Here is a 12,815-nt window from a genome sequence, read left to right as displayed (position 1 = left end):
TTCGAAATTAGTAAAACCGCGCTTTGCAGTTAAGTTACGCATTCAGGAATCACCGTTCGTTTATGAAATGCTTACATTATGTTTGATCGGGTATTCCATTTATGTGCGATTGTGCAACTTTTATACGAAACTTATACAATTTTATGCATCAATTATATAAAGAAATTGATGAAGCGTATAACTAAATATTACTCTAATTATTAAGTATTAAACTGATAAAAAATACATTTTTTTAATTGAATCGCTATAATTTTGTTGTGTGTTTATTCAAGCCATGAAAAAATGTAATGCTTATTTCCATTTATTATGGTTATTTATTATGAGATTTGGACGGAAATACTTAGTAAATTGAAATAATAATATTTATTGAAATAATCATAGAAAACAAATTATGAAATTTAATTAAAAACAAATCCTTTTTTTCATAAAATAATTAATTATATAATCATAATAATAAAATAAATGATCAAGTTGTCTGTCGACTAAGGTTTTTCTGTTCAAATATTTCTATAGATTAATATCAATACGTTTTTTCAATTACTTTACCTATAATATATTTTTAGTAAGTGTGCTGAAAATTAATAGATAGTTTGTCAACAAAGGTCAAGAAAAGTTGACACTGTCTGGACAAAACAAATAAATGTCAAGCCGCAATAACTTATAATCGGGTGCACTAGATTACCACCATGGGCCTTGGTGTAAATTGTAAAACAGTTAAGTGCGACCCTATCGTATAACATATGAGCCCTTCCAACCCCATACTGCGCTGGCACCGTCTGTGTCTCCCGGTAGTTGCATCTCTATCTAACCTGCATGTTTCGTAATACCCTTCTTGAAAAGGAATAATAATTTGCATTAAATAAACGACTAAATAGATAATTACATAAGACCCATGTGTCTACGATACGTCATGCATATCGTTGAATCTAGTTACAATTCGGTAACTAGTTTTATAAAATTAATTAAATTGTTTTCTAGCTTTATTAGTTTGAATAAAATTAAAAGTATGTGTTAAGAGGTTTTCCTTGTAAATATTAATGAACACAAAAGTCCTTCATTAAAGTAGTGTATTTCAACATAAGAATGATTGTAAAAAAATCTATTAATTTTAAATTTTAAAATGTTACTAATCATAAATAATCTACACCAAATTTTGCTTAACTTTTAAACCATTTTCTTCTTTTTTTTTAATCCAATCCGTTTATTTTTTTAAATTTTCTTTATAAATTAATTAAATTAAGTACAAATAATTTAAAAGAAATAACAGTATTTCATTAAACCGATAAAAAACGTATTTATGTAATTATAATAAGAAATCTATTTTGTAAATTAATTTAATGTTAAGTATTGTTTCTGAAAATATCATCGTTTAACTAAATGACATAAATTACTTAAAATAACTTTCCCAAACTTTGAAACGTTTTTCTATTCTATTGATAGCATCGGTATTCTGTCACTTTGAGTAGTAATATCCGTCTATATTAGAAGGTTTCTCTTCTTAATGATTATTGAACAAGAATTAATTCAGGTTTTTTGCATTACTTGAATGAGTAAATTTTGAAAATTACAAATTTATTTTATACTAGCTAAAACAAAAATCTTCATATCTTCACTAAAACCATTTTAATCCTATATCAGTTTAATTATTATGAATAAACTTGATCAGGCTTGATCATTATATAAAAAGAAAGCAATACATCGACAACGACACAATGCAGTTGCGTCTTCGGAGACGGATGGGGATATCGAACGTCCATCAACAGACACACACACATATATACATATAGGTTATTTTGCGCATTGTGTTATTTCCAATATTAACCTGGCCGCTTTCTTTTTGCACCATAATCATAATATAATTTATTTTTTGCAATATTGAATCGCGTATGCTTATTACTTAAGCATGTGCTCACAACAATAATACCTTAAAGTGATGGGAAAATAGAAAGCGTTTTTCAACGAAAAAGGCATATCCATATAAAAAAAGGCTTCTATTTACATACTTCTTTTCAGCATGTGTGTCAGATAATTCGATTTCGCAACACTCGATGCGTTTATAACACTGAATAACATCGGATAATGATAATAATTTTACTGAAATTGTATAAAAATTGTCACTAAAAAAATCAAATTCTTATAAAAACTAATAAAATTGATTATTCAGCACTAATTTATTATATTATAATGTAGACAGGTTATTAAGGCAGATACTTTATAAATTAAAGATAAATATTTTTACTAGTTTATACACAAATCTACAAAATTCAAATGAAATAACTCTACCTTGTTATGAATACTATATTTAAAGATTCAATCTTTTGAAAATCATCAATTCTCACATTGTATATAAAATTTAGATTTAGAAAATTACAAACTAAATTTTTTGTTGGTTCAAAAACTAAATTTGATTGAAAAATCGTTAATTGAATAAACCTTCTTGAATAATACTAATGATTATAATATGAGTATTCTTTATAATTTAATAACTAATTAAATGTACATGTTAAAAAATCATCAGTACTTAATTTCTAATTTTTAAAAAGTACATCTATTATTTAGTAACTGCTACAATAAATGTTGCAATTAATAATAAATAGCAATATAAATTGTATAATTTTATTTTATTACTATTGATAATGGTAATAAATGAATCACACAGTTGATATTATAAAAGGTGAAAACAAATCAAGGTAATTTTGTCCTTATTTAGATGTTAAAATGTAGATTTGCTGAGAATGCGAAAGAGTTTTTGGTGATTTGGTATGAGAAAAATAAATTTAAAAAAAATACATGGGAGCCAATGTTTACTTAATTGATTCGGGTCCATTAATTATGCATTTTTGTTGTCTGGCTGTGTGGGTTGCGCCGCGGTCCGTCCTCAAGCATAAATCTGTTGCGCAAGGTTCTAGACAAAAGAAAATATTTGTTTATGGTATTAGTGGAAGTAGATAAACATATAAACTAGATCTTTACATATAACAACAACAAAAAAAAATAAAGACGAAACGCCTCAAGTATTTGTTTATTCAGGTACAAATCCGTGAGAAAAAATTAAAACTCATTTCTCACTTAGACGGTCCCGTTTATTGTGGACGAAAACCACACAACAAGAAGAAACTATTTTAATTCGTTGTTTATTCTGTGCCGGTGTTTTAATTTCGTATTTGGACGGTTTACCAGGAGATTCAAAAGAATCTGTGACAAAGGTAACGCGCCGCTATTTGTCGGTAGGAAATCGATTGAAAAAGGTGTTGTTCAGTAGTCGCAGCAATAGTAGGTGGTATTTTTTTTTGTATGTGTATGTTCCTCCTGTTGCTCCTTGTTTCCTGCTTCGTATCTTTTCGGTAAAAAAAAAATCTGTGGTAATCTCACGTTTGCAATGAATGGAATTAAGGGGTGTAAAATGGCAGGTATATATTTATAATCTCTCGGTTAACGTTTGTGACACGATTTCTTAATTCTTACAAATCACGGCTAAAAAAGGTATTATCGCACCTACACAAGATTTGTTCCAAAACACCTTTATGAAAATATTTACATAAAACATTTATCCCACGGTAACTCAATTGTATATGTATATATATATATATAATATAAATGTACATAGACTTAATAGGCGTACAGATTCCGAATTTCAAACGTTTACTTTAAACCAAAAACAAATATTTAATAAACATTACACTTTTATAATGCGCACCACAAAAGGAGAGTACGATCCTCTGGCGCTGCACTCTTCAACTTTATTTGGCCTCTCTTCATCATCAGTAAACAAAGGATGCGTGAAACGTGGGAGCCAACTTCCCCCCAACTAAGCCCCATGCAATTGATGATAAAACATAAAGAATTTATTGANNNAGTATAAATATACGCACACAACTGATATGTCGTATAAATTGTTGGTAGCAAACGCAATTTGCGAATACCGTACGATTCTCAATAGACTCATTAGGTAAAAAGTAATTAAATTAAGGTCATGTGAAAATGGCGATATTTAATCGATTATATTGTTAATTGCTCACTAAACAATTGAATCCATACGAGTTAAAAGAATCATTATATAGGAATTCCGTGCTTTACATAATTAACGAATTAACACATTTCTTTTTGGACTTGATCTGTCGTTTTTAACTTTTAATCAATCCTCATTACTACAATCGTTTTAATACTAACTATTTCATTATTATGCTATTCATCTAACGCTATTCATTCACCATTCTGCATATTAGCATTTTTTCTCATAATCTGGGATCGCTGGCGCGGAAAAAACTAAAAGCTTTATTCTGTATACTAATTAAAACACGTAAAATATTTGAATACCCCACAGAACGGATATGTTTAGTTTAGATTACGCCATTTATAATTTTTTTCGTTTCATCAATATTTACATACGGCTTAAAACAAAAGGAATTCATTTTAGCTGCTTCGAACATAAACATTGTATTACGAGACCGAAAATGTACTTTTATGCATCTTGACTCCCTAATTTAAACGCATTTATGTATATATTCGTTGAGCTCAGTTCACAATTAATTATATTTTTCATAATTAGTTTTATATACTTTTTTTTAACGAACGAACTTTCATAGTCGAAAGTTCTCTTCTTTTAACCATTTATATGATCACGTTTAGTTGCTGTTACACGTAAAAATTTTCTTTAATGGACACCTACCAGTATACTTCTTTTTTTTCATACATGATTTACTTTTAAAGATAATAACAATACTTTACCGAGAAATTTCTCTCCTATCGACCAAGCTCCCGTGAGCTATGTACAATGTGTTATTTCCGTATTGTTACGACCAGTTTTTCTGACAAATCGTTTCCGTTTACCTAAGGTGCCCTTCTGTTACATTTCTACTTACAATAGATACCAATACCACACGCAAGTATTTGCTGCCGCCGTGAATCTTGCCCAACTTTTTCGAGATATTACATATACAGCAAAACCTCGCATAGTCCGGCTTCAATCAGTCCGGATTCACTATATTAGTTTAAAAATTTCAAAACAAACTAAATTTTAATCAAACAAAATAATAAATTATCCGATCAATGCAAGTTATTATACATTCAATTTTGTTTCTAAATAATAAATACACAATATTACTTTTTATACTGTTTTAAACACCCATTATCCGGACTATGTGTGTTTTATTTTTGTAGTCAAAATACACTGTATAGATAATACTATCATCTATTAGCATTAAAAATATTTTTATTATACGAATACTTTATACTTGTTAATTAATTATTTAATTAGATTAGTATATAGCAAATTAAATTGATCGTTCATTTATTTTTATCTACTGCAAAGTATATATAAAAAATACTGATACATTTAAAAAAACTGCAGTTAAACGAGTTCTCACTAAACGTAACCGCTATACTGTTGTTTCTTATAGATAACAACGGGTTATTTCTACTGCTTGTCGGTAGCTTAGGATTAACGTATTAAATTATGTGATATAAAGATAAATAGTATCATTGAACAAATATATACATTTATATAAGATCAAGCTGTAATACTCATTGCTGAAAATATGAAATCGTCATGTTATGAACATTGATTTTCATTAATTTATGATTAAATTATTTTAAGATCAATTGTTAATCCTGTTTGAAACAGGACTAATCCAGGACTTTAAAATCACAAAAAAAGAGATTTGCCTGTATATAAAGAAAAAAAAACTTTATGAATAAAAAATAGTTTTGTGTACTATTTTTTTTTAGTTATTTTTCTGAATTAAAATTAATTTTCTTTTGAAATCAGACTAATCGAAACTGCACTATGCAAGTTTTTGCTATATACGTTTATATTAGATATTTATGTAATGTGTATTGGTAAAAATAATAAAAAATATGAATAGAAAAAAAATTAAGTTATTTTTCAGTAGTTTGGGATTCATGAATTACAAAAACAAAAATAAATTGTATCAATTGAACCAAGACGAAATTTAAATAATCAATTATTAAGAGAAGAAATCAAATACTGAAAATAATTATTTATTTACACAAAAAACCTACTGTTTTTCAGCAATTCTATTAATTCTATTCTATAAGATAATTCTATTCTATAAGATAATTCTATTCTATAAGATAATTCTATTAATATATAAATGTTCAATCAATAATATATTCATTATTGAAACTAATAAATAAATATAAATATCAAAATTGAAAATATTTACAATTGCATTGTTTATAAAGAAATGCGTCTATTTGTTATTTGTTTATGTAAAAGTTGTTGTAGTTTAATTCTGAGATGACAAAAATACAGATTGTAGCAGATCTTGGCGTATTTATAGAAATCAAATTGGAACGCATGCGAGCGAAGCGAGTGAAATTATTAAATTAGTCTTTCTATGTTATGAAATTTGAGTTCAAAAATAAACCCACAATCTATATATTGTAGAATTTGTTTTTACGGCTACCGTGATATTTCGTAAAAAAAATAATAAATAACTAAAAGGTAGATCTCTGACAGTAGTAGATCTTTTTTTTTTCAAACAAACCTATTTGATGCGTTTTTTTAAAATTTAATTAGGCTTCTTAATTAAAGGAGTTATTGTAATTTATTTAAATTAATAATTATAATAATATGTAATTCTATAATTACGCAATAATAAATACAGTGGAACCTCGTTTAACGAGTTTAATCCGTTCCAAAATTTACGGATTTTTACTCGTATAGTGTAAATACATATTAAAAATACACATAATACAAGTTTTAAAAATGATGCAGCAGGCGCGCAATCCGGGACTTCTCTCCTCATCGTCACTCGTTATGCGTTAAGTCATTTTTATTACAATTAATTTTGCTCGTTATGCAAGGTTCCACTGTATATTTTTTGATGCACAACTTTTTTTATTTCATTAGATAAAAAAAGTATTCATAAAATCACATTCAGTTGATGTAGAAAGAAACATACAAATTAAACAATAACATTTTTGTAGCGTAGTCAATCTACTTTAATTTTTTTCCTTTTGCAAATATTTTTATTAAAAATAAAGTAAGCAAAACAGTATTTTTGATTATGAAAAAAAAATTACCTGATAATTATGCACCAACCCAATATAAAATTAACAAAATAAAATAAACAATTAAAAAGTGTGAAATAATAAATACATGTATTTATGAAATTAGTTTTTATACATTTGTTTCTTATCATTTGTAAATAAATATTGTTAGTAATTATTGGCAAATCTTCAGCTTTGTTTCAAAACATACTGATGAACTGTAATTCAATTTACTGAATAAAAAGTCTTCTGTTTGGTTTGTATCTTCAATAAGCGTAGCTTAACTTTTCTTGAGATGCGTAATATAATGTATTCATAAAGTGACCACAGACACTATTTAATGTGTGGTCTATATTGATTTTAAGATGCACAATTATAGACTGTGTGCAAGTGTAAACAATAAACAGGCTACCGTTTTCGAAAACCGGTGTATATCAAACAATTTGGAATGTGCTTAAATAATAATCAATTCATGCAGTCTCACCTCATTAATTCACTTCCCAATAAATCTCTCTCTAAGAAAACACGGAATCCAAATAGCAGCAAAACCGTTCCCGAACCGTTTTCCATCAATTATATAATGCACTCTAATTTCAATGGGAGCCGCTTCGTTTTTCTCCGTTTTTTCCGGTATCTTCACCTGTTTGGTTTAGTTTCGATTTTTATTGCCCCGTAAAAGCTCGTGAGGTGTTTGCTAAATCCGAAAAATTAATGCAGGATCACGAACTCTGTCTGTCAATAAAGTGAGCGAGAAGAAGAGAAAAAAAAGAGTCGCATCGTAAATCCTATAAAAGGAAAGCGCTCGCACCTGTAAAACTTTTCCAAACAAAATGATAATAACTGGAACTGGTGAATATCTTTGTGCGGACGTAATGATTTTATACAGATAGTATTAGTGTTGAGCGTATTACATAAACAGAAGTAAGGGATTTGCGGTAGCCTAAAGTCTTGTTTACCTGGTTTACAGCTCAATATAAAAGTCGCTTGTAGCGCTCGGTTGTACGATTTGTGTGCGATTTGTTGTGGAAAAGTTGCGGAGATATTTATTATTAACATCAAACTTAGATTAGTAATGGTATTCGTTACCTCACAGGTGGCATGTATACAACCAGATAAGCTTGGAGCGATTCCAAGTAGATGGGAATACGTACGTGACTATCTCAGTGTTTTCTATTTTATTATGTGGACCAGGTTTAATTGTTAAATATTACCTGATATTATTGGTTACGCCTGGTCTTTTACTATACTCGCCGGGATCGGAACGTGTTAAAACGGGTCTTCCAAAATTCTCGGTGTTCTCGACTATATTGTAAACTGGTCAAGGTTTTTGCAGGTGCAATAAGAAATCCAACGAGATTTGAAAAAAAATTGAATACATTACGTTTCGCAATATTAAGAATTATCTAAATAACGATGAATATGTTCAAAGTAATTAATTTTGTGGGAAAGCAGATTAATCCCGGATTACTACAATACGTTGCGCTATAAAAGGTTATTACTATTTTTAGTTTTTTGGAGATGCAAACCATTGTATCATAGATTTATGTGTCACTGCATATATATTTTTTTTTCCCAAAAAAAGTTGGCAGGTATTCAGACGTGTTATTATTTACGTTTGTGAATAATACTACACCATGCCTCTTCTTGCACAACTCTCAAATTGTTGAAGAAAATTAATGGCGCACTATATATGAAATGATATTTATGTAAATAGATAAATGTGAATTTGAATAAATGTATTAGTATTTTCTTTAAATAATAATATTTTTCATTGCTGTATTCAATTTTGCTTCTATTTTATATAGTAGTAAACGTATTTATTTCATCAAATAAATATGTTTTTTTTTAAATAAAAAAATATGTTATGTATCAGATAAATCAAATATGAATCATATAAAATATTTGTGTAGCGCAGAATAACGACATTTGGTATACGCGCTGAACAGGTTGTAACTCGTTGAAAGTAGAAATAGTATATAAGAATTAATACTTAGTACATCAAATATTTACTATTATTTAAATAAACAATAAAATATACTAATATTAAATCATTTTTAACATAATTTAAAAAAATATATATTCTTTGCTTTCTTTAAATATCCAGTTAAAAAATAGTTAAAAAAAACTTATAAAATATAAGGTAAAGTATATTTTCTACTTATAAACATTTGTTGTAATAATAATTAATTTCTTTAAAAGTTTATAAATTTTTAATATTAGTATTATCTTCATAACTAATATAAAAAAAGTGAAATAAAATCAGTAAAGAAATATGGATGGTTTTTAAATTATTTGTATACTATTCATTTATAGTTTTAAATTAAAAGCGATATGAAAATAATCCATAATAAAGCTCTTTAAATGTAGTAGATTAGAATTTTCGGTAGATGGCGAGTGTGTACAAAATACAGCTTTAAAGTGTAGGGATCATTACTTAAGCTTTTATTTGAAGCAATAGATGTCGCTAAGTACAGTGTAAATGAATATTATTTCGTATATATGCATACATATATACATAGGCAATTTTAAAATCACTTAAATCTTTCAGAGACCAGAAATTCCTAAATTTCTGGACCAAAGAAATATCTAGATAACTCAATCAGAAAACTACGTCAACTTAATCAACGTTGAAAGTTATGGCCTATCAAGATTTATCCTTGGTCATATCAATCATTTTTTTAAATGATATTTTTTCTTTCCTGGTCATTTTCTTGAAAATTGTAAAAATACCCCACTAGGCTTAAGAACGATAAAGCACAATTGTAATAAATAAAACTAAAAACATATAGTGGTACCTCGCTACCTAAAGGGATATGCACTGAGTACTCAAATCGAAGAGTACCGAAAAAATATAAGAAATTTTTTAAATTTCCTCAATATATGATTCATTCATAATTATTTTGTCGATGAATATTTTCATAATGCTAATGCTTACTTAATGCTAATAAAACAAATATATCAAATAATAATAATATTTATTGAAACAGTAAAATTATAAAATAAAGAAAACTCAATACAATAATATAAATAGATCTTTCTGCTCGGTATGTCAAATATTATATTAATATTTATTTTAATGTTAATATATACTTTTAATCATTTTCTAATAAAATATTTTAAATATTTTGTAATTTTAATTGAATTTTCAAAGATGGCGCTGTCAGAACATGTAAGAGGACAAATCTTGGGCCATAGTTGGTTGCATACATATTAAAGTGTTTCAACTTGATATAATGGAATTGATTTAATGTATTTTTTTGTAATTCCTTAATTAATAAAGTAAAGTATATTAAAGTAATTGTATATTAAATTGTGAAAGCAAAAATAATCACAGTAAATTTTCCCATATTTTTTTAAAGATCGACCTTCTGACGCTTCAGTTTAAATCCGCGATATATTATATACTCCGACCTTTCCTTCTGAAATCGATTATCTGATTTCGCTAAGAATACCCAGAAAAAATGCTTCTAGTTATAGTTTTATAATTTACTTAAACATTTTTTCTATTACTGGAAAGTTTAATTTCTTATATATATCATAAGTATTAAAAATAGATATCTTATATTCAAAGAAAAATTCAAAAATTGGAAAGTACAATAATAATTAGATAGAAACACCTCGGTCCAAAGCATTTTGGCCCAATTTTAATAATAAATGAAATATGATCAACCTAGATCTAGGATATATTTTAATCATATAATTGTCATATTGCGACTATGAAGTATTGAGTTCACGGTTGTTTTATAAGAACTTTCCAAGTTGTTTGGTATATACATTCAGATTTAGTTGTTATACAGAACAAAAGCGAACGTTGTTTGTTACAAATTTTAACATAAATAACGATTATTATGGTCTTATTTCCATGATAACACATTCCGGTTGTGGAATTATTCGGGGCGTCTGGAAATAAATATGGTTTCGTTAGCAATAAAAATATGATTTTATTTGAATGTCGGATTCTTGCTACTAAAAAAAAAGTTGCTGCTGTAAGCAACGGGAAGAAACAATTTCACAATAAATAACAACCGAGCGCAGATATAATATTAGCATTTCCATGTCCCTTTTTCCATCCACCATACATATCTTATTTTTTTCAGCAGATTTTCTTTGAATGTTTGATAAAAATAAATTACGCGTGACGTTTTATACCACTGTCGCATTCGTTCAATGGCTCTACGCCTCTCTTCTATATTTATATAGATTTTTATATTTTTTCATTCCCATTGCAAAACCGCAATCACCGATGACAGATTTATGAAAATATTTGTCTGGAACGGCAGTTATTTTAAATATTCTTCGGAATCATTTGATTATGCAGATACGGCCACATAAAAACAGGATAGCAAGGGCCCTCGGATTTGTTTTCCCAAAACTCCTCTCTCTTTCCCACACACACTCTGTAAAAATATTTTCAACTTTCGTCGATGCCAAATTGGTGGAATAAAATTTCTACCCTCGCGCATCGTCGCAATCCATGCAAATCCAATTACCGAGGCAACAATTTTATAGTGGTAATGATTTAATTACAGCGCGAACGATTATTGTTATGTTGGTGTTGGAGATGGGGGATGGTCGGAGGATGATGTAGTTTTAGTTTCTTATTTTCGAGAGACATGATAAACGCTTTATTGCAAATTGTCATTGGTTTATGGTTCAATATGGCGACTGGTCTGGTTTAAAGCTGATTGGTCTCGCGGGATTAACGTTATAAAACGATTGGGCCCTCGTAAAAGCGGATGCTTCTGAAAAGTTAGCTAATAAAACGTAATTGTTTTTGGTTGGCGCTGAGACTCCTCTTATTCTTCTTCCTTTTCTTTTTTTTTTTTGAAATCGCACAACGATCGAAACGCTCTGTACTTTAAATCTAGGGCAGATATTTCTGTTTAAAATTCAATATAGTATGCAAATGTTTGCGGCAATTACGTGGCGGCAAACGCTGTTAAGCGAGTTTGCAAAACAGTATTTTAATTGTGTATTAAAAGTTTTGGTGCTGGATGCTGTTCGTACATCGGTTAGTATTAAAGCTCAAGCTAACACCCATCGCCCGAGGCTATTTTAAATAGCTCCCATTCCATACCAATAAACATGTAAAACGCCTTATTATTATACCGAAACCCGAACGCCTCCATCATCTAATGCCGTCGGGTTCCTACTGCTGCGCGGAACGCGAATCTGGAAAAAAAATGGAAGAGAGAAGTTGATTTCCCACAAACAAGTTCATCCTATTTTGGTATTAGCGACACGACAATCCGAGTGTGTCGTTCACGCCACATAAAACCTACGATACATCTTCCTTTATTTTCTTCTATTTACATCGCCACTACAGCCATTACGTGTGTAACCTGAAGCTATAAAAGTATATTGTATCGTGCGAGGAGGATGCGAAAGGAAACGAGTTTAAGACAAAACGCTATCGAAAATGTATTTTCCCATTATAAATCGTTTAGCGATTTGTAATATAGCGGAAAAGCAACCTCAGAACTGCTCCGGGCTACCAGATAATGAACCGACACTTTTCCGAGAGGGATTTCCCCCACACGGAAAGCTCTGCTGCTGCGTCTTTTTCCAACGCCCAAACATTTTCCGAGGGGATTGAAAAGGACAACGATAGACTCTATTTCGTCCTGTGCGATGCGAGCCTCGAAACTTATTAAGCTCGATAAGATTGTAGTGAAACACTTGACAATCAATTCAGTACACTCCAACGAAAAGTTTCCGGTTTGTTTTGGTCGATGTTCCGCCAGATTTCACCACTTAACGGTATTATGTGGAGATTCGCTTAAAGCTGATTACATCTATAT

Source organism: Nicrophorus vespilloides, unplaced genomic scaffold (genome assembly GCF_001412225.1).
Source record: "Nicrophorus vespilloides isolate i.1.1-1 unplaced genomic scaffold, Nicve_v1.0, whole genome shotgun sequence".
Taxonomy (NCBI): Eukaryota; Metazoa; Arthropoda; class Insecta; order Coleoptera; family Silphidae; genus Nicrophorus; species Nicrophorus vespilloides.
This window is presented reverse-complemented; position numbering follows the sequence as displayed.